This window comes from Rousettus aegyptiacus, unplaced genomic scaffold, assembly GCF_014176215.1.
Source record: "Rousettus aegyptiacus isolate mRouAeg1 unplaced genomic scaffold, mRouAeg1.p scaffold_m13_p_14, whole genome shotgun sequence".
NCBI lineage: Eukaryota > Metazoa > Chordata > Mammalia > Chiroptera > Pteropodidae > Rousettus > Rousettus aegyptiacus.
The window spans coordinates 2,264,750-2,286,854 of NW_023416289.1; positions in this window are offsets into that span (position 1 = coordinate 2,264,750).

Below are 22,105 nucleotides of genomic sequence, written 5' to 3' on the forward strand. Positions count from 1 at the left end.
AGATCTGAGGGAAAAGCAGCCCGGGTCAGGGGGCTGCATGCGCCAAGGCGCCGAAGCAGGAACCACGTAGTCGTGTCCGGAGAAGCCGAGGCGCCGAGGCCGCGGGGCCGAGGGAAGAAGGCAGATGGGTGGGCGCGGGTTTGGAGCGGGGCCTGGGGCTAATGCAGGTGGAACCCCACGGCCTCGGCTAGGAGTCTGGCTTTTAGTCTAAGCGCACAGGGAAGAATTTCGGGGACTCTGCGGCATTAGATACAGGGGGACAGCCCCCAGTAAAGCCGAGGCCAATGGCGGTTCGTGCAGTATCTAAGCCAAGTGCCAGAGTCCCTAGTTAGTCCCACACCACGACCCTTGGCCCCTGTTACCGATGTGGCCTTTAATTTGTGACTCGCTTCGAGGAAAGGCCAGTAGAGGTCACAGGCGCCTTTGGCCGCGTGCATACCCAACGCCCCGCGTCCTCTCTGACCATCATGACAACTTACGTTGGATTTCTGGACTCAGGTGCTGTTCCTTTTCAATGGAGAGACGCCAGGCGCGATTAAGACGGCTGGGACACATTTGCAGTCGCGGAATTAAAACTGCGGTCGAGGGATTCCTGGGTGCCTGCAGCCAGCCAGCCACCTCCCTGCCTCCACGTCAGGGGACAGGCAGGCATCTGAGGGCTTCCAGGGGACCTCATGTCAAAGTGCTGGCCAGGGCTCTTCTGCAATATTTGTCATGGTTTTTAAAGGCAGAGAATTGCCAATTCTCCACGCCATCTGCTTCGGGAATCCATTCCAAACATCAGCTCCTCAAAGTGAGCTAAATTCTACACTTTTTTTTCCCTGCCGATTGTAGATAAGAGATCAGAGCATTTCTAAAAGCTATTCCTCTTTCGCAGGGGAGAAATGAAAAGTCCAGTGCTTAAAAAAGATAGCAGCCACCAAGTCTTCCCGTAAGGGCCGTCGTCTGGGGTCCAGCCGAGTGCGGGAGTTTAGAGGCATCGGGGATTGTGGTGAATGTCAAGTCTACTTTATTCTCTGCCTACTTGCGATTTCAACTCCTATTAGCGTGTTCTGGTAAGCCGATACCGAGTTATATAATTCTTTTCTTTAGCAAGGTCTCTTGACGACAACAATTGAGGTACGAATAACCGGGGGACAGGAGGAGGCCGTGGCCCTTTAGTTTGCGGTCGATAGAGAAAGCAGGGCATGGGGTGAGCTTGGAGGGGAGCCCAGGGATCGTGCTGGGGAGCAGGACCGACAGGTGTGAAATCTGCTCTGCACCCTGAGGAAGGGTACTCATCAGGGTGCTTTTGCGATAGCCCCAGAAGCAGGACTGGCTTCTGCCTGTTTTCCCAGGAAGCAGCGAGGAGGCCGTGGTGTCTAAGACACCGGCACGAACATGGGTGACGGGGGAGGACGGGACTCGGACGGCACAGCAGCAGTGAGCACGCGCCTCTTGCTTCTCAGGAGCCTTCGGTCAACGTGGGTGGAGGAGGCGCCCTCGGGCACAGGCCTCTCCCAGCTGCGGGGGTGTGTCGCCCCGGGCCTGGGAGCCTCCCCAGAGAGACTTCCTCACCCAGCCGTCGCTGGGTGACACTCCACCTCAAGCAGCCCTTTGGGACTTTCTGGGGAGGCTCCGTGTTTGTAGACTCTTAGGCGCGGGAAGGACATGGGTTCTCGTGACCCATCGCGACTGTGAGAAAGTCCGTCCTGTGTTCTGCACCTTCAGAAAGGAGGGTCCCAGTAGGTCATGGCCACCTCAGTGTTTGGCTGCCTGAGGATGACGAGTTTTATCTTTCTAAAGCTGCAGCTCCCGCTCCGATCGTGGTGCCTTAGCGTTCCGAGCCATGGTGGGCTCACCTGTCAAATGCAGGAGGAGGGGGCTGGACGGTCCCCGTCTCCACTCCCCGAGCGTGTGTCGTCTGCCCTCTCAGAGGACAGCATCCTGCCCCTGAGCGCGCTGAGCGCCCCCGCCTCAGGACGCCGGCGGGCGGGAGCGCGTCTCCGCCCCGGGTCAGACGTGCCACGCTGGCGGGGCCGCAGGTGCGCGCGGAGTCCTGGGTGGCGAGCGGCGCCCTCGTCCGCGCAGAGCGGGTGGTGCGCACTCGCGCTCGGCGCCCTCAGCTGCTTTAACCTGTCTCTGGCGGCCTCGCTCTCACACTTAGGCCCTCTGCTGTGTTTCATCTACATCAGCACAGAATGTAAGCAAAACAAAACAAAACAAAACCTGCAGAAACGGGAGGAAGCGTCGCTTTGGTCCCGCGTGGCCCTTCTCTTACGCCCCCGCCCTTCACCAGCGCCTGCCCCCGGCTCCAGCTGCGCCCGCCCTCGCCACGGAGGGTCTGGGGCGCCCTGCCGCCCCGCCGCCCCGCACCTCCACGCTGCGGGGGGACCGCCTGCTCTGCGTGCTGGCCGTGCTCTCTCGCCTAAGGCCCGTTTCTTCCTTGCAGCTGCTCGTCGCCACTCTGGCCTGGACACCTTGAGCCGACAGAGATGTCACCCCAGAATAAGACGATCCTGATGTTTGGTTTTTTACTCACTTTGCTATGGGACGCTGTCTTGCCCTGAAGGTGCTCCACGAACAAACAGAAAATGCATCTCTCCGGCTTGGCCATCCGCTTGTTTCTGCTCCATTAACGCAGAATGGCCTGCCCTGTGAACGGCCACAGCCGGCCAGCCCGCCATCCTTCACTGGGTTTCTCAGGGAACAGGCAACCGAAGCTGCAGCAATTTAATTCAGTCTCTGCTCCCCAATCAGATGTGCCAGATGGCCAGCCCTAGTCAGCACATCAACATCGGGTCTCTTGCAGCACGCCCTGTGTTCAAGGTTTACCCTGTTCAAGGCTGCAGTGCAGAGAACAGAGCCTTAATCCAAGCGAAAGCCGCAGTTGATGAGGGCCCCTACCTCCCTCTCTCTGCCTGCATCCCCAGCATCAGCCCAAGCACAGCTCTTCCTCCGATGAAGGTCCAGCAGACCAGGTTTCCTTCGCTACCCCTCCTACCAGTTGAGTTTGAGTGGTATTTCCGATTTAATGGCTGCTCTATCACCATCATGGCGAACGATCTCTAGCTGTCTCTTACATCCATCTGTAGGGAGTTGCTTTAGCTAAAGCTTATTGCAGTAAGGGATTAAAAGGAGATTAAACCAAGGAAAATAGTATTATAAATAATAACAGCCAGCATCTGAACACTCTGTGTGTCAGAAACTGCTAAGTACTTTTCATGAATTATTACTTCAGCTAATCCTCATTGCAACTTGACAGGGCGGAGGGGAGTCGTGCGTCTTAGTGTCAAGAAGGGGGCAGTGGCTTCGTCAAGGTCATTAAGTGGTAAAAGCTAGAATTCCAACCCGAGTTAGTCCGCTTCCAGAGTCCACACTCCCAGCCACGGCCCGCTCTCTCCGGGAGGAGCTGGAACCTACACTTATTTTCTCGCATTGTCCAACAATATTTTCTCATCCTGCATCTTCTCTCCCTAAGCGAATTATCGACCCATCCTGAGCTTGGCAATCCCCACGTGGACTGGATAAGATGAAACATGGCCACCGAGGAGCGGTGGTTCAGAAAGTGCTGGTTACATTTCTCGAGAGGCATCTCTACATAGATACTTGGTTTTTATGTGTAACGTAAGGAGACATTTGGATGTACACCTTCTGCAAAAGATCTCTTCTGCAGGTCACTTTTTCAAATGTAAAGAATGGTCTTGCTAGCAAGCAGAACAGTCGGTGAAGTGAGCTGTTTCCTCTCAAGGATTTAAGTGCCGGTAGCCAAGTCGAGCCCACGCAGCTTTCAGCCTCGAGGGAGAGAAGGAACGGGAGGCCACATGTGACTTCGCTGAGAGGCTTGGCTGAGCAGCTTCGCATTTCCCTTCCTCAGCTGGGCTGCGTCCCTTGCCTGTTGCAGACCACGCAGAAGATGGAAAGCATTTCACCGCTTATTCACCCCGGATCATAGAGAAGCTTTCGTGGTTAGGGTCTATTGAAGTCCTGGGGCTTCCTCTTTCTGTTTGCCGTTTCCTCCTGGTTTTCTGGGGGCTGGTTTCAAGAGAGGCTTGAGCAATCATGCAGGGTAATTGGAGGATCGGTGTACTGTAATTAGGCAGCGAGGTGCACTGCGCAGCACATTTCGGGTTGATCGTAGTCAGGCGATGCCGCGTCTGCTGGGTAAAGCTTGAAGGAGAGGCTTATTTTAATAACCTGTTAAGTGAAATTGCCACCTGTAGGCTGGCCTGTGCTGTGAAGACCATGGGGACGCATTTGTACGTAGAAACTAGTAAGGCCTCTGACGCCCCTTCATCTAGCTTCACGTAGGTCATGTTCTAATGAATAATGATGCCCAGCTCCCTGCGAGTGCAGGGAATGCTCATGGCATGGCGTTAAATGACCTCTTGATAAATTTTGAAGCTGTCTGGTTTCCTTCCAGCCCTCACAGCTGTCTTCTCTAATCATGCAGTTTGTGCCTAGTTGAATATTTAACTAATTTTACCACTAGCTTAGAGCACAATTTGGGAAGTAAGGAGGAAAATATCCTAAAAATTCAACATATTCCTAGCTCAGATGTAAATTACTTTTAGATTACTTGGCATTTTGGAAAATGTACTGCAATTGTATCAAAAAAACCAAATGTGCAGAGATAAAGTGTCCCTTAATTCTTCAAAATAAAGGCTCAGAAAACTTGGGAGAATAGATAATTATGTGCATGGGTACAGTGGAAGCAAGTGCTTATTTTATCATGGTGATAGTTATGCATCCAGATGGTACCCCATAGAAAGCTTTCTAAGAATCACTATTCACAGGAAGTTATCGAAAGATACTTTTGTGTGCTCCTGATTCACATGTCTGGGTTGCTTCTGTCTCATTGGAACACGTGGGGGCATGTCTTCCTCTGGGAGCTCACCTGTCCTGGGGGCGAAGCAATAACAGTGACCTACGACAAACTGTGTCTCCTGAGACTCTCGGGAGACAGGGATGATTAAATGAGATAAATACAGAAGTGTGTGTGTGAACAAAGAGACAGATATTCAGGACATAGTTCTAAAGGCATATTTAATAAAGAGGATTCTTAATACAAATGGCCAATAGATGCATGAAAAGATGCTCAGCATCACTAACCACCAGGGAAGTGCCAATCAAAACCACAGTGAGACGTCACCTCTCATCTGTTAGGGTTCCCGTTATCGAAAGGACAAAAGGTAAGTGTTGGCAAAGATACAGAGGAAAGGGAGTCCTTGTGCACTGCTGGTGGGAATGTGGATTAGCACAGCCATTATGGAAAACAGTATGGAGGCTCCTTGAAAAATAAAATAAAATCAGATGTACCATATGATCCAGAAATCCCATTCCTGAGTAGATAGCCACAGGAAGTGAAATCGGTGTCTCGAAGAGATGTCTGCTCCCCCATGTTTGTTGTGGCCTTATTCATAATAGCCAAGATATGGAAACCACCATAAAGTCTATCAACAGATGAATGAATAAAGATAATGTGATACCTATATATCACATGTCGTGAATGCCTGTGTCTCGTACACTTGAGGTTTGCTGAGAGTAAATCTTCACTGTTCTCACCACACACACTAAAAGAAAGAAAATGGTAATTACGTGAGGTGATGGATGTTGGTCAGAGTAATTGATTTCACGATATTCACAATGTGTGTATATTGAAACATCAAATCATATACCTTAAAAATGTTTTGTCAATTATACCTCAATAATGCTATTTAATCCATGTTGCTGCAAATGATAGGCTTTAGTTCTTTTTCAATGCTAAATAATATTCCATTGCATATATGTACCACCTCTTCTTTATCCATTCATCTATCAGTGGACACCTAGGTTGTCTGGCTATTAGTAGCGATGCTGCGATGAAATAGGACTGCATGTGTCTTTTCGAATCAGTGTTTTGTTTTCTTCGGATAAATACCAGGAAGTAGAATTGCTGGGTCATATGTCAGCTCTAGTTTCTAATTCTTTGAGGAAATTCCACACTGTTTTCCATAGTGGCTGTACTAACTTACAATCCCACAAACAGTGTACGAGGGTTCCCTTTTCTCCACATCCTCACCAACACATGTTATTTGTTGATTTATTGATGACAGCCATTCTGACGGTGGGAGATGATATCTCATTGTGGTTTTAATTTGCATTTACTTGGTGATTACTGATGTTGAGCATCTTTTCATATGTTTATTGGCCGTCTATATGTCCTTTTGGGAGAAATGTCTATTGAGGTCCTTTGCCCATTTGTTAATTGGATTGCTGCTGCTTCTTCTCCTTCTCCTTCTCCTTCTCCTTCTTTCCTTCTCCTTCTCCTTCTCCTTCTCCTTCTCCTTCTCCTTCTCCCCCTCCCCCTCCTCCCCCTCCTCCTCCTCCTCCTCCTCCTCCTCCTGCTATGTTGTACGAGTTCTTTATAAATTTCGGGTATTAACCCCTTATAAGATATGTAATTTGCAAATATATTCTCCCATTCGGTAAGTTGTCCTTTTGTTTGGTTGATGGTTTTCCTCACTGTGCAAAAACTTTTTAGTTTGATGTAGTCACATTTATTTTTTCTTCTGTTTCTCTTGCTTGGGGAGCTATATCTAAAAAGATATTGCTAAGAGCTATGTCAAAGAGTTTACTGCCTATGTTTTCTTCTGGAAGCTTTATAATTTCAGGTCTAACATTTGTCTTTAATAATCCATTTTGATTGTATTTGTATATGATGCAAGAAAGTGGTCCAATTTTATTTTTTTGCACGTTATCTATCCAGTTTTTCCAACATCACTTATTGAAAAGACTGTCTTTTCTCCATTGTATCTTCTTGTCTCCTTTGTCATAGATTAATTGCCCATAGAAGTGGAGATGTATTTCTGGGCTCTTTATTCTACCGTGTTCATGTATGTGTCTGTTTTTGTGCCAATACTGTGCTGTTTTGATTGTTATAGTTTTGTAGTACAGTTGATATCCGAGACATAGGACTATATGGTATACGATCCTTTATTGTTGAAACCACTGTGCTAATATTTGTTGAAGATGTTTGCATCTATGTTCATCAAAGATATTGGCCTATAAGTTCTTTTTGTAATGTCTTTATCTCATTTTGGTATCAGAGTAATACTGGCTTCATAAAATGAGTTTGGAGCATTTTTTCCTGTTAAATTGTCTAAAGTAGTTTAAGAAGGCTAGGCATTAATTCTGGTGTGCTGGGTGGTTTGGCAGGCCGGCAGGAACCAAGAGGGTGTCTGCGGTGTCCCGGGCTGGGGCCACTGGGCGGTCAGGGCGGGGAGGCCGGCGATGCTGCTGCTCCCTCGGTCAGGCCGGAAGGGCTCGGGCCACGTGGGGGGCACGCTGTAGGGACCTCGGAGGCAGGCCGGAGCCCCTGGGCGGCCCCGCTTGGTCGGGGACGTAAACCACGGAGTGGACGGGCCCCTCCGGCCCGGAGCTCGTGGCCCCGCAGCCTCTCCCGCAGGCGTCTCCTGCTCGCGGTGCGCACGTGGCGCACACGTGGCCCCGCGGAGCCGTGACCTCTGCGTGGCTGGGGAGTCGGGGGACCCGCCCGGAGCGGGGCGGGCACCTGTGGCCCTGGGAGCCGCCCGCGCGCTGACGGGCACTTCCGGCCGCTCCCGCGCGCTGACGGGCACTTCCGGGGCCGCCCGCGTGCGCTGACGGGCACTTCCGGCCGCTCCCGCGCGCTGACGGGCACTTCCGGCTGCTCCCGCGGGGCGGCCGGATGCGCACGACGCCCGCTCCCGCTCGCTGCGCGGAGGCGCGAGGCTCCCGGCGTCGCGTCGGTGTCGCGCTGCGCGGTGGCGCTGCAGGTAGGACGCGGCCCCGGCGGGGCGCGGGCGGTCCCGAGGCCGCGGTGGCGCGGCGGGCCAGGCGTCCTCCCTCGCCGGGGCGGCGGGCGGCTCTGACGGCGCTTCTAAGCCGTGAGCGGGAATCCGCGCAGGGGGGCGGCTCAGGACGTGACCCGGTGTCCGCGCTGACCTTTGGTCCTCGAGTTGAGACGCTGGGCGACGTCGGGCGGGGATGCGGAAGGGGCACTAGTGGCGGTAGAGTTCGGACGTGGACGGGACGCGGCCGTCGGGTGCAGGTCCCTGGGGACGCCCCCGAGCGCGCCCCGATGCGCACGGCCCCCGCCCGCTCGCGGGCCCCGCGCGGTAACCCGGAGCCCCGGCGCGGCACCGGGGCCGCAAGGAGTGCGGCAGGGGCCGTACCCGCCTTTCCACGGCCTCTCTGGTTCGGCCTCGCCGTTTTCCAGCTCCGCCTCTGGCGCGGTCACGGCTGCGTTGACCTCGCCCGGCGGGGCCGCAGGTGGCCCCACGACAGAGCCGGCGTCTGTGCGACTCGTGCTCCCGCAGGCCGGGCAGGGGACTCCGTCGGTCTCGGCGGGGCTGGCCCGCGCATCTCTGCCCCGCTGTGGGCCGGGCAGGTGCCTCTGCCGAGACGGACGGCCGTTCCCAGAGGCCGGGAGCGGCCGGCAGCTGGCCTCCGGGTGCGGCCAGCTCACCTTGCTCCATCGGCCGGAGCGACGGTCCTGAGAGAGACAGAGAAGCAGTGAGCAAGGCCTCTTGACACTTAGGCTCAGGACTGGCAAAACGTCACTTCCGCCCGTTTTAGAACTGCCCGGGAACTGCCGGGGCCAATCAGATTCAAGGGTGGAGTGACAGTCTCCCCCTGGAGGGTGGCGGCCACAAAGTCACATTGCAGAGAGCGCGGCCAGAGGGAACGTAAAGAACTCTGGGTTTGATTTTTGTTTGCAGGCTCTCGCACCGGGACAGTTTTACGCACACACAGATCCGAACGAAAAAGCTTGTTTGAGCCGTTGGAATGCAGGAGCGATGATCGGGGTGCAAGATTAGGTGTCCGAGTTTAGAAGATTTTTTCCTGTCCGTTTTAGGTGTCCGTTCTCTCAGAATTTGACCTTCATTCTCTCCTCATCTGGCTACATTTTCAAGCGACTGGGGTTTTGGGGTGCCTGAGATCGTGTAGGATGCAGATCTTGGCTAGCCTTGTGTATTTGAAATATCTGTACTGTGCAATTGAGTCTTTCTAGCTATCATAGTTTATTTTTCTAAGATGTTCATACTCAGTTACTTTGCATCATGTAAGAAAGTCTTATTTCTAATTGAGTGCTTCCAAAATAAAAAATATATATATATTTTTTGAAACACTGTTCTGGGCCAAAAATATGTCTCCCAGCAACATTTGTGAACCTTCGATTTGCAACTCTTGTGAAAGTCTCGAGGGCCCAGACCAGGGATTGCCAACCCACGGGCCAGGGTAGGGAAGGTCTGAGTGAATTGCCGAGCGTGTGATCTGGGAGGCAGTAGGAGGTGGGGGATCTGGTAGACCAGCAGTTCTTGACATTTGCTGCGTGTTAAAATCACCTGGGGAGCTTTGAAAAACGCCCAGGCTGCATTCCAGACTAATTAAAACAGACTCTGGGAGTGAGACATGGACACCCACACGTTTTAAAGCTCGTAGGTCATTCCAGTATGTAGCCCACTTTATTAACAAGTGACTCGAGCGAAGATTTCTTAGTCTTTTAACGTGCCGACGAATGACCTGGAGACCTTGTTAAAGTGCGGGCTCTCACTGGTCAGGTGCGGTGGGCCCGGGAGCCTGTGTCTCCCCCCAGGTCCCCGAGCGGCTGGCGCGGTTTTCAGACCACACCGTGCAGAGCAGGGGCCTGCAGCCCACAGACTGTGCTGCGCTCTTCTGTTTTCCTTTTCTTCTGGTTAGCATATTGCGTATTTAATCATAGATTTAGTCAACACTTCAAAATCAAGAGGTTTCCCATAAAAATTCTTATTTCTGATATCCTCTGAAGAAAAAAGATCCAATGACACCAGCTCCACGTTTCCTGTAGACTGGTGGCAGAGAGTGACTGGCCCTCGCGAGGGGTGCTGGCGAGTGGCCAAGGGGGGCTCCGAATGCCTTTCCCTGTGCTCGTTTGTGAATAGGATAAATATGTTTTTCCATATGGGCCGGCAGATCTATACATGACATGTGCGTGCTCAGCACAAACCAGGAAGGCAGAAGCCAAGCCACTAGGTGAGAAAAGGTGAAAGAGAGGAGAATAGTCATTCTTTAAGACTTACATATGTCCGTCAGTAGCGGCCCTGTTGGTCGCATCAGAAGCCCGCTGCAGCTGTCGAAGGGGAGAAATAAGTGAGGACGGATTAAGGATACGGATAGCAAGGTCGCTCAGGGGTGCAGTGCGGTGGGGTTTCAGAAAAGAGTGGGACCAAGGACAGGGATGTCACCAAGGAGGATGTCACAAGCAGCTTTGTGACATCTCGGCTTCTCTCTGCACTTCTTCCTCATTCCATGTCCTTACCTCGCCTGCTCCAGCTCACCTAGCAGAAGGCTTGGCCACCAGCAGCACACGGTTTTACAGGCCAGGGGTCTCGCCGTGCCGCCCCAGGTCATAGTCCCGAGGGAGGGTCGTGATTGGCTCCACTTGGAGGGCTGAAGGCGACCTCTGCCTTTCCCAAACAGGCAGTAGTCTCCCTACCCTTGTGCAGAAGTCACGGGGTCAGACACGGTTTGACTCCCTCACTTCTCTGGTGACTTCTTAATATCTTCATGACCCTTAGAACCCTTGTGACTATGAAGTGGCAAACGCTTTAAAAGTGGATCTAAAAATATCTCTTTTTTCAAGAAGGTGGAGCATATTGTCCACATGCTTCATCTAAACAAAGTACTGTGTACATGAATGATCACAAAAGAAGAGCGGAGAACTCAAATCGGTGAAAACCGGGGAAGCGAGGCGAACAACAGGATCCCTGTAAATGGACACGCGTAGCGGCATTGCGAAGTAAGGGAGGACGAAGGCCCGAGCCCTTCAGTCAGAGGGCTGCGGCGGGGAGCGGTTCCCAATAAGGAAATAAGGAAACGGAGAGGCAGGCGGAACAAAGTTCCAGATGTCTTAAAGTGGTAGTGACTGTGGGATAGACTTGAAAAAGGAGCTTTGAGAGTGAGCTTTGGCCCCATTCTACTCTGTCTTATATTAGGAAGGCAGGCTATTTTTCTAAGACTCCACCAGGAAATGGTCAGTTAAAATACTACAAAGCTTGCTCTTCTTGCTGAGATTCAGTGTTTTGTTTGTTTGTTTATTTGTTTGTTTTTGGCTAAATCTTCTCAAAGTTGCTGTAAGTGCTAAGTTAATTTTCAGAGTTTTAAGAGAGTCGATTGACCGTTTTTGTGTTTTTTATCACTTCTTTGAAGGGACAACTTTTGTGGGTCCTTTTCCTGTCATTTTTTGTTGATATCTCCACTTTGAGAGTTTTGAGTACTAGTCAGATATTTTATAGAGTGCCCATCAAGAGGGATTTGCCTACTTTTTACTCATGATTAGACTGGAGTTATGTGTTTTTTGGGGGGAGAAATACCACGGAGGTGGAGCATCACTCCCATTATATCGCATCGAGGGGACACACTACCAGAGTGACTGATGCGAATGTTAACCTTGATCACTGGACGAGGGTGTGTTTGTCATGTTTCTCCACTGTGAGGTTACGTCCCCCCTCGATCCACACTGTACTGTGTGGGTACAAGTCACTGCTTCGTGTCATCGAGGGTCGACTCACTGTGTAAGTCATTGAAATTCTGCTCGAGAGATTTCTCTGTTCCCCTCCGCCACCCAATTACTTATTTATTCAATCATTTATTTATGTCAGTATGGACTCATAGAAATTTATTTTATATTTTAAGTTAAAACCTCATACTATTTATTTTTTTGCTCAAACAGCCCTAGCTTGGTTACTGGGCACTGTTTTGGTTGGTTCCATTCTCCCTTTGAGAACAGATTTTAAAAAAATGACATAATAGAATTTTATCATATTCAAACTTGATTTGATAACTATATATAGACCTTTATATCCTTCAAATACAAAACAGGGTTTTTCCGTGTTCATGTACATGTTTAAAAATGACCTTGGCCATGAATAAAATCTTAACATTTTTCTGAACATATTCTCTTATTATAATCTAATAAGATTGGGATAATGAAAGGATGATTTAAGCAATCTTAATTATTTGGAAATTAAGAAATACATTTTTAGAAAACCTTACATTAGAGAAGACATTTAAAAGAAACCACAAACAAAATAAAAAGACTTAGCACGGCTGAACTCTCCAATCTAGAGCTTTAAATGTTTCATTTTTTAAATAAGAAAGACAAAATTATTAAAGGAACAAAATTCCCATTGTATAAAGTTAGAAGAAGTAACCAAATGAACTAAGGTACTAAGAAGAGGGAATTAATAGAGATAAAGGTTGGAATAATGAAACAGAAAAAGAGAAAAGATAAATAAACTCTGAAATTGGTTCCTTTGAAAAAACCAATAAAACAGAAACATTTGCAAGCCTAATTAAGATGAGTGAGAGAGCAAAAATAGGCAAGATTGAAATGAGCAAGGAGCTATAACCATTTACAAATTACAGGAAAATACTTCATGAAGCTCTGTGACAGCCAGATTTCAGACCTAAGGAAATAGATGATTTCTAGCAAAATGAAAATCACGAAATTGTATTCAGGAGTTGAAGATCAAGGCACACAGCTGTGTCTAAGTTCATGGATTTGGGGGAGTCTGGTCCCCTTGCTTTCCTGGAAGGGGAGGGAGGACAGGCCATTGGCGAGCAGTCATAGGCCGATCGTATGCACATCTACGAGGCTGTTTGTATCAAGGCACTGGGCTTTGAAAAGGTTTATACATACGAACAAGCAATTTACAAAATACAAGAAATGGCCAATAAAAGTGAAATATGTGTATTTTAGCATATTGCTGGATTACAAGGATTAGTAAGGCCCAGTGATGATAAAAGTATGGAAAAAAGAGAAATTCTCATATATACTCCTGGTGTAAGAAAACATTTGTTCATTTCTAAAATATAATCAAGCTTAAGATATCAAAATATAATTTCTGAATTATCTGTTAGTCTAGTATTATGGCTTACAATAATTTTCTCTTGAAAACAATCATATAAATGTTCACCGAAGCATGCTTTATGATAATAAAAGGGAAAAGAGTCTAAAAGTACATCTCTTAGGGATGAATTAATTAATATAAGATAAATGAATATGAGAACCCCTAGAAGAAATGGAGTAGATTTGTTTTTATATAAAAAATATTCGAAGAATGTGTTTTGTTTATCTGTTGCTGTTATAAACAATTCCAGAATTTCAGAGTTTAAAGCAAGCATTTTAATTTAGAAAGACCTCTCTGTCTGCAGGGCAGAGGATGAACGGAAGGAGGGCCCGCCTGGTTGAGGGACCCCATTTGGGTGGCTATTGCAGTGGGCTATGCGAGACAAGTAAAAATGTAGCCAACATCATGTTGTATTTTAAGTTTTTTCACTCAGTATTCCATAATTAGTATTTTCCCACTTCATTAAAAATTTCTTGCTAATTAAAAAAAAACACTGTTTTACCCTCCTTCTGATTTTTTCCATCAAGAATCAAGAGGGGCTCAGCTGGGTGGTTTGTCTTTCACCCACCCACATGCGTCCCACTGGGTCAGCTGGACAGAAGGGTGCACCCCAAGATGTCATACTCTTCTACGTGTCCAGCACCTTGGTGGACTTTGGTTTCTTTACTTCTCATCGTGGAATCTCATCTTCCAGTCCTTCCTGGGTCTGCTCACAGCATCTTGGTCTCAGGATAGTCCTGCTCCTTACATGGTAGCCAGCTTCTAGGAATCAGGAAGCAGGAAGCGGAAGTTGCCATGCCAGTCAAGGGCTGTGCACGGAACTGGTATAGCGTTATGGCAGCCAAACGCGATTGATCGAAGCTCTCCAAAGAAAGAGTCGCTCGGATTCCGGGGGTGGAGAAGTAGCATTTCTTGATGAGATAATGGCAGGGACACCTGCAGAAGGCCACACGGGATGAGGATACTGTCGTCATCTTCGGAAAATGCAGTCTGCCATGATATCCAGCATACAATTCAATTTACGTAAATACCGATGTTTCTTTATGTTTGAAAAATCTAGAAAATATAGAGATGATGTTTCTATGGGACATGGCAAGTTTGAGTACACACTGCTTTTATTTCAGATTCTTTGATTTTTTTTTTTACAATAAACATGAATTAGTTTTATAAACAAATTTTTTAAATCTCAATTTTGATATTAAAAAGAATAATATGTTTTTTAATGTTGTTTGCTCAAAGAATTTGCAGTGCTCAAAGCATGCACCTAAACAGATGACTTTTTTCCCCTATGGAAAATTTCAGGGGAGAGGAGGAACCTCTAAATTTAAGTTTCCACATTTACAGATGGAGTAGGAGTGATAGCTTCTTAGCAAAATTGAATTTAAATAATGGATTCAAATAAGAGAAGCCATTATTCAGGATGAGGGTAATGCAGTCCCCACCCAGATGAAAGATCTAGGCAATGAAATGGAACACGTAAAAGCCTTACAGTTGCCACATGCAAATTATGTCATATTAAATAAAAACGTAACCAGAAAATTAAAAATGAAGCAGACAGAAAATTTCCAAGGAAGAAGGGCTAAGGGGTTAAGTATCCTTTTCAGCAGCCGAAAAAATGATGTGAGCCTTCAGTGGGCATCTGTGGCTTCTGCTGTTTTCAGTATCATCATTCTTGTCGCTGCGAGTTATCAGAATAACAGCAAATGTGTATATTCGAAGGGTTTTCATTGCCTTCACCCATCTTCTCAAACGTACCCAGAAGTCATAATGCTAGAATTACATCGACACAATCATCCCCATGGAAACAGAGCCTCGTGTCATAAACATGGCATTATGACTTCTCAGCAGGAGGAGGCAGATGGAATGTTGGCACTAGATCTATAAGATTTATTAAAAAAAGCAAATGTCAGAGAGAATAACACCAAGGCAAAAAAAAGGGGGGGGGGAGGTTGGAGTTACTTTCATAATGTGCAAGGCTTGTTCAGTTTTTGATGTTTTCCAAGGGTTCGTCCCCCTCTGGCAGGACTTGATTTTGCCTGTTCTCTTCCTTTTTTACCATTGCATTTGGCGTGGCGTGTTCCCGCAGAGCTCACGGGCCCTTCATCCTGAGGGGCTGCATCTGCAGCGGGGGTAGGGGAGGCTGGGACTCGGAAGAGGGGACTGGCTTGCTGGGGTGCCCTACTGAGCCGGGCCCTTCGACTTCTCTCCCACGCGGCTCTGTTTTCTTTTCAGTGCCTTGCTTTTCCTTGGAGAACATAATTTATGCATCAGGACATCACTCTGGCCTTTCTACTGAGATTCCTCCTCAATAAAACAGTATTTTAAGTGAAAGTTTTTATCTCTCTCAAAGCTCTCCAGGCTGTGTCCACTGTGTTCCCCTCACCTGCTAGGACAGGTTGTCACACACCACAACTGTGTTCCAGACGGAGTAAGGGCAGGGCATCCCCCGCCTACCCCTCAAGGAGAGCCAATGTTTTTTTTAAAGCGCCATTTGTGAGAAATTAAATCGCTGTATATGTGTAGGTCTAATTTTAGACTCTTTTCTCTCTCTCTCTCTCTCTCTCTCTCTCTCTCTCTCTCTCTCTCTCTCTCCGCACACACACACACACACACACACCCGTCTTTAGGTCTGTACCACACTGTTTTTATTCCCGAAGCTTTATAATAAATCTGGAAATCAAGTAACGAAGCCCTTTCTCTTTGAAAATTATTTTCCAACATATTTTCATTATTTTAGATCGTTTGCATTTTGACATAAACTTTTAAGTTAGTTTGTCCATTTCTGCAAATAACACCTGTAGGTTTTAAGTGGTATCATTTTTAAATTTCAGTTTTAGAATTCTTGAAAAATGTTGAGGTAACCCATAGGATGACAGGGAAAAGACAACAGAAACAGATGGAGAGAACAAACAAAACAAAATAGACATCAGCCTTAACACTTAAATAATTACTTAAATATAAAGTTTGTAAATATTCCAATTAAAAGGCAGAGACTGACAGAGCGTATAAAAAAAATGACCAAACTATATGATGCCTACTAGAAATTCATTTCAAATGCAATGATATGGGCAGGTTGAAAGTAAAAAGATGGGAAAATGATATGTCATGCAAAAAATAATCAAAAGAAAGCTGAAATCACTGTTGATATTAGGTAAAGTAGAGTTCGCAGAAAAAAATTAGTAGAGACAGAAAGGGATATTAAATAATGATAAAAGTATCAGTTGACCAAGAAAACGCAGCCATCCTAACTACGAATGAGCCAAAATATGTGAAGCAAAACCGATAGAACCAAGAGGAGAAATCCACAACTATGCTGGAGAGTTTAATGTGTCTCTCAACTAGACAAGACACGCGAGCCTGTAGGGGAATCGAACAATATTACCCACCAGCAGGAACTGCTAGACAGGTATGGAAGGCTCTGCCCACAACAGCAGAGCACGCATTCTTTTCAGGTGCCTGTGGAACACACACCAAGATAGATCACGACAAAATTAAAGAGTTGAAGTCATGACAGAGCATGTTTCCGGTCATGACAGAATCAAACTGGGAGTCAGAGAAAGCCACCAGGAAGGTCTCCAGGTGGTTGGTGGTGATATACTTGTAAATAACCCACGAGCCGAAGAGGTCGTTCTAGAGCAGGTCAAACAGTACACTGAGCTGCATGAAAATACAAATCAAAATTTATGCAGCGAAGGCAAAGGAAGACCAAAAGGGAAATTTACAGCACTGAATCTATCATTAGAAAAAAGGAAAGTGCCAAACCATAATCTAAGCTCCCGCTTCAAGAGCTTAGAAAAATAAACAGCAAAAGAAACCGAAATCAAGCAGAAGGAAGGGAAAATTAAAGATAAGTCAATGGAAGCTACCAAAACTGAAATGCAGAGAAACATGCAAAGAGTAAGATGGAGCAGAACCTCTAGGAACTGAGAAAATTACGAAAAGTGTAACATATGAGTCACGTGAATGCCAGGAGGAAAAGACAGCAAGGAACAGAAGAAATATTTGAAATAGCATTCCCTGCCGCGCGCATGGGAGCAGGTTTCCACCGTGTGCAGGGCCCGGCGAGAAGGGAGCAGGGTGGGGGGCAGCCGGTGCCCAGGGTGGGGACATGGGTCCATGGCGTCGCTGGGAAGGGCGGCCAGGTCTCCAGACTGTTACAGCTCGTGTGTCAAGCCCACTGTCCCTGCCCCTGTCCCTCGTTCCCGCCCACCTTCAGCAGCCCTGGAGAGGGAAAGAAAGGATTGATGCAAATGGAAAAAAAACAGAAATGTAATGGGCTTTTTAAGGGTGTTGGGGCTTCTTCAGCAGGAGGAAAGGTTTGCAGGTGGAGGAGCTGGGAGCGCTCACCTGAGGCTCCTCAGAAGGGTGAGCGGGCTGGCTCCTCTCCTTCGCCACCTCTGGGTTCCTGGCACTCTGCCAGGAGCAGCTAAAAGGTCTCGTTTTAATGGGTGACTTATTTTTACCTCCTGTCTCCCCGGCGCAGGCGTAGTCACTGCTTCTCGGTCAGCCTTGCTTGAGGAACCTTCTGACCTGCCTGCTGCTTCCTTCAGACTAGTCGTCCTGACCCTCGCTTCCATTCCGCCCAGCCTCCTGTCCCCTGGAGAGAGCAGTGCCTGGGGGCGGGCGCCTGGTAGGACAGCGCTTCGGGGCAGGGGAGGCGGAGCCCTTCGTTCCCTCTCGCCTCCTTCGCACCTGCTCGAAGGGCGCATCTCACTCTCGCCACCTGCCCGCTCATCGCCCCGCCGAGCAGCGCCCCGGTTCTGCCCGGGAGCTTCCTCTCCCCTCGAGGAGGCCTGTTCTAGGTCCTGCTTCCCCCTGCAGGGACAGAGGGGGACAAGCCGCCCTGCCCCGCTGCCTGCCTTGCTGGCCGGCGGGACACAGAGGGATGGTCGGTGTCCCACGCAGGCTGTTGGGGTGTCAGAAGGCGCCGTGCTTCCCGATGCTTGTCCCCTGGCCCGGTGACGCCCTCTCGTTTCCTGCCCCTTCCCGCGTCCCGCTCCAGGGGCGCCCCACGATTCCTTTTCGTTGGCACTCGCAGCCAAGAACTCTGCCGTGGCCCGCTCGGGCGGCGCTGCCATAGCAAGCCACTGCCTCGGTCCTCGGTGGGGGCGGCCCTCCCGGCCGGCACCCCTGTGCTCGCGGGGCCTCTTCCTTAGCCACGCGTCGAGCGGGGAGGGCCTCTGGTCTCTCCCTCCTCCTCCGAGGGTGCTCGTCCCATCCTGGCGGCTCCATCCTCATGACTTCGTCCGCATCTGCCCGCCTCCTGAGGCCCCGCCTCCCAGCCCGTCCCATTGGGGTAGGGCTGCAGGGCATGAATTTGGGCGGTGGGGTTTGGGGGTCGGGACACAAACACTCAGCGCATGGCAAACCAGGACTGATCGACGTCCGTGTGCCCCGGATGGCTCTGCGGCCCAGCAGTGACGAGGACGGCCGCGAGGCGGCGTGGGGCGTGGCGGGCGTCCCGTGTCCCACATTCCCCCTGTGCGTCCTGAATGCCGGAGGTTGAAGGTGGCACCTCCCAGCTCTCACCTCAAGACGCATAACCACAGGCTTTTATGATTAAGAGGTAACCCCGTAATAAGCTTGAAGAATGTTTAAAAGGATTAAAACTCAAGTTCTCGTTGATCCCGTGGGATCCAGCCCCTGGCAGCATTTCCCCGCGGCATTGCCTTGGGCAGGTTCCTGGCCCTCTGCGCCTCCAGGTTCCCATCTCAGATACGGAGCGCTGACACCCGAGAAGGTCAGATGAGGTCACGAGCTGATGCCCGAGAAGGTCAGATGAGGTCACGAATGCAAGCGCCCAGTGTGTCGCTTTGTGTGTAAGCACAGGACTAGCACAAGTTGTCACGTCACAGTGGCATTGGAGTCGCGTTGGAAGTTGCAGGGTCTTTAGTCCCTCCTTGTCCGAGTCTTTGATGATGGGGAAGGTCACTTTCCAGGCCCCTTCAGCCCCTACCCCCCAGCCTGGCCATGCTGACAGACCCTGTGTGGCCCCGTGTGCCTCCGGGGTGCCCTGCACTGGGTGACCCGCAGGGACCACCCTAGGCTGGGGTCTAGCCTCTCAGCTTCTTTACTCCCTGTGAACAAAGTCCCCTCCCCCTGGCCCTGAGAACCTCAGGCTTCTCTGCGACTTCTCGGCTTTTCATTCACTCCCACGGAACGTTCTCCAGCTGCCGGCTCCTGCAGCCCCGCTCCCCCGGGAAGTGTTCTCCAGGTAGCCCACACACAGCCGGGCGCTCCCCAGACATGCAGCCTACAGCCGGCTGGTCTGCAAGGCCTGGGGGCTGGGGAGGAGGCTGCCTCTGGGGACCGGGACTCCTGGGGCCTGTAGGGCGCCGTATGGGGCCAGGGTGGCGGTGAGCAGGGAGAAGGTGCCCAGTCCCCTGCCTGCTGCTATGTTCTACCCTTGTCCTGCAGAGTCTTAGAACCCGAGAGCTCAGGATTCCAAGGGACATCAAACAGTGAGGTTCCTCGCTAAAGAAGGACTCGTACTGTTGAGATTTGTGGACATCACAGGTCATGTAGCTGGAGTGAAAACAGGAGCTGGACTTGGGTCTTCCTCCTGCCAGAAGGATCTCTGTCTCGGAGCAAGGCAGCTCCCGCTCCCTCTCCTCCCCTCACTGGGAAAGCAAGGGTCACGTCCCTGAGGCAGTGAGGGCATTAAGAGGACACCATGGAGAGCACTGTGGTGGGGATGGGGTGGGGTGAGGATGCGGGTTTCCTGAACCCCCCTTTCCCCGAGTCCTGTGCCCTGGTTGCCAGACCTGAGCCTCCATCAGCATCCCCGCTTCCGTGACGACGACTGTCCTGAGGACTTTGGAGCTCAGATCTTACATCTGGTTTCTCTTGGAGTCTCACCATGTGCTCAGCAGTTAAATCATCGATTTCGACAGTGTGGATCTGCAGCTTATAGATGCTATCGGAAGTCAAGCTCTTCTCCCCCGAATGCAGGGAGAGCATTTATTCAGGACCCAGGGTGTTTCTTGTAGATTTTTCTCCACTTAGAGTTTATAAACACGTTGAGCATTTTCTAGATGTGTTGGGTTTCTGTTTCTCTTTTGAATTAAAGCGAGATGTTAACTTAGTGTGGGGTCTTCGGTGTGTATGAGGGCCATGCTGTAAAGTGTCAACAGACTCTTTAATGAAAGATGGGAGAAAGCAAGTTGCAGGAAGACTTCTTATTTGTTTTTTTTTTTTCCCTAGTTAAGGAACTTGGAATTCTGAACATTTACATGTGAAATTCAGCTGCAGCATATTCAGATATAAATAATACATTGCAATTTTTATGTAGTTAAGCATTACAGGAGTCAGACAAGCTCTGGAAGGATTTGCATTTAATTCTGTTTTTTAAAAAATGCGCTCTCTAAAAATAAAATAATTTCAGACATACAAAGTAACTAAGACAGTAAGGAGAATTTGCAGTGGAATGTGACCCGTTTAATTTAGCGCCTGCATCTTGAACCATTCGTGAGATTAACTTATAGGAGAGGATCACCCTGGGGTTGCTCCAACTTATGAGCCAGGACACTCGCTCTGGCGTTGGCCTTCAGATGGGTCCCACCTTGTTCCTTTCGGCTCTTCACAGGACCAGCTCTCCTTCCGTTAAAGGGTGACGGAGACATGTCCCTGCCTGGGAGTGGAATTTCTGGGTCCTGTCGTAACTCTCCGTTTAACATTTTTGAGGAACTACTTTTGTTCTCACTTGACAGGTGAGGAGATTGCGGTTTGGATAGTTCAGGTCCATGGGCAAATGCAGAGTTCACGCACTGCCCCCTCCATCACATTGCCCCAGAGGGGCTGCTCCCGCCGGGGTCGGACACCTGGAAGCCAGCCTGGTAGATGGCGTGGGAAGGGCATTCTGGGCAGGTGTGTTAGGTCAGAGAGCGTTTTGCATCCATGCAGCCGGAGGTGGCTGAAGACGCTGGAGTGCGTGAGGCGGAAGGAGCCAGACCCCAAAGGGCCTAGCAGTTGCATGCAGGAAGATTTTAAGTAAAAGAATAAGTCTGAAAACATCTGTGTGTAAAACAGAAATGAAACCCACAGCTCAAATGAAAAGGCAAACACACTGAAAAAATATTCGCAGCCACGTGAAATTGGATTGATAGCTTTGTTACATAAAGGACTCTTAAAACCGGTCGTAAAAACATTTAAACCGAACTAGATGAATGGGCAAAGGACGTGAACAGATGATCCACAAAACGAGGAACACGGAGCAGTAAACAAACATATGGACAAATTGCAACTTCCAGTATAATCAAAGACACGCAGGTTGAAAGCACAGGAGGAACCATCCTCTGCCTATCCGACTAGCGAGTGCTTGTCAAAACGACAAAGCCAGCGCCGGCAGAGCGAGTTATGGGACGAATTCTCATGCCTCCTGGGCGCGTCCAAGTCTGGGTGCCAGACGCCCCCTTCCCTGTAGCTCCGGCTTCGTTCCGCTCGCTCAGCAGTTGCAGCTACACGGTGCTGGCGATGAAGGGGAACCTGGGGGAGGCGACAGCACGCAGGTGCCCGGAGGCCAGGACGCCATTCTCGCGTGACTCCCGGGGAGGTCGCTCCAGCCCCAGTGTCTTTGGCGCTTGAGAACAACTCCGGGCCACACTCTGGTGTTTTCTCCACGCTGCTTCGTATACCCGATGTCACGGTTCGTTAGTGGTATCGCCACTTAAATTGTAATCCAAGCAAAAAGCCTGGGAGTCGCCTTTCCTCCTTGCCATGGTCTGAACGTTTGTGTCCTCACCCCCACCCCCGCCCCCCAAATTCATACACTGAAATGCTAAACCCCGCACTTGATGCTTGTAGGGGACGGGCTTTTGGGAGGTCTAAGTCACGAGGGTGGAGCCCCCGCAAACGGGATCGGCACCCTTGTGGACTGGACCTCGCAGCCCCCAGCCCCGCTCCCCACGTGAGGACGCAGCAGACGCGCCCTCAGCAGACACAGATCTTGATCCCGGGCATTCGGCCTCCAGAACCGGGAATCGGCTTCCGCCGTCCAGAGGCCGCCCTGACGCGTTGTTCTGCTGCGGCGGCCCCGAAGGCCTGCGGCGACCCGCCTCGCGGTCAGGTCCTCGCGCTGTGAGGCTGCACCTCAGAAAGCCTCCTGCCTCCATCCTCTGATCTCTTCTCTGACTGTCACTGTCCCCAGTCTGACACGCGGGCCGGCCCCCTGGGGCTGCGGAGCGGGAGTCGAAGGGGTGCTTCGAGGGAGGCAT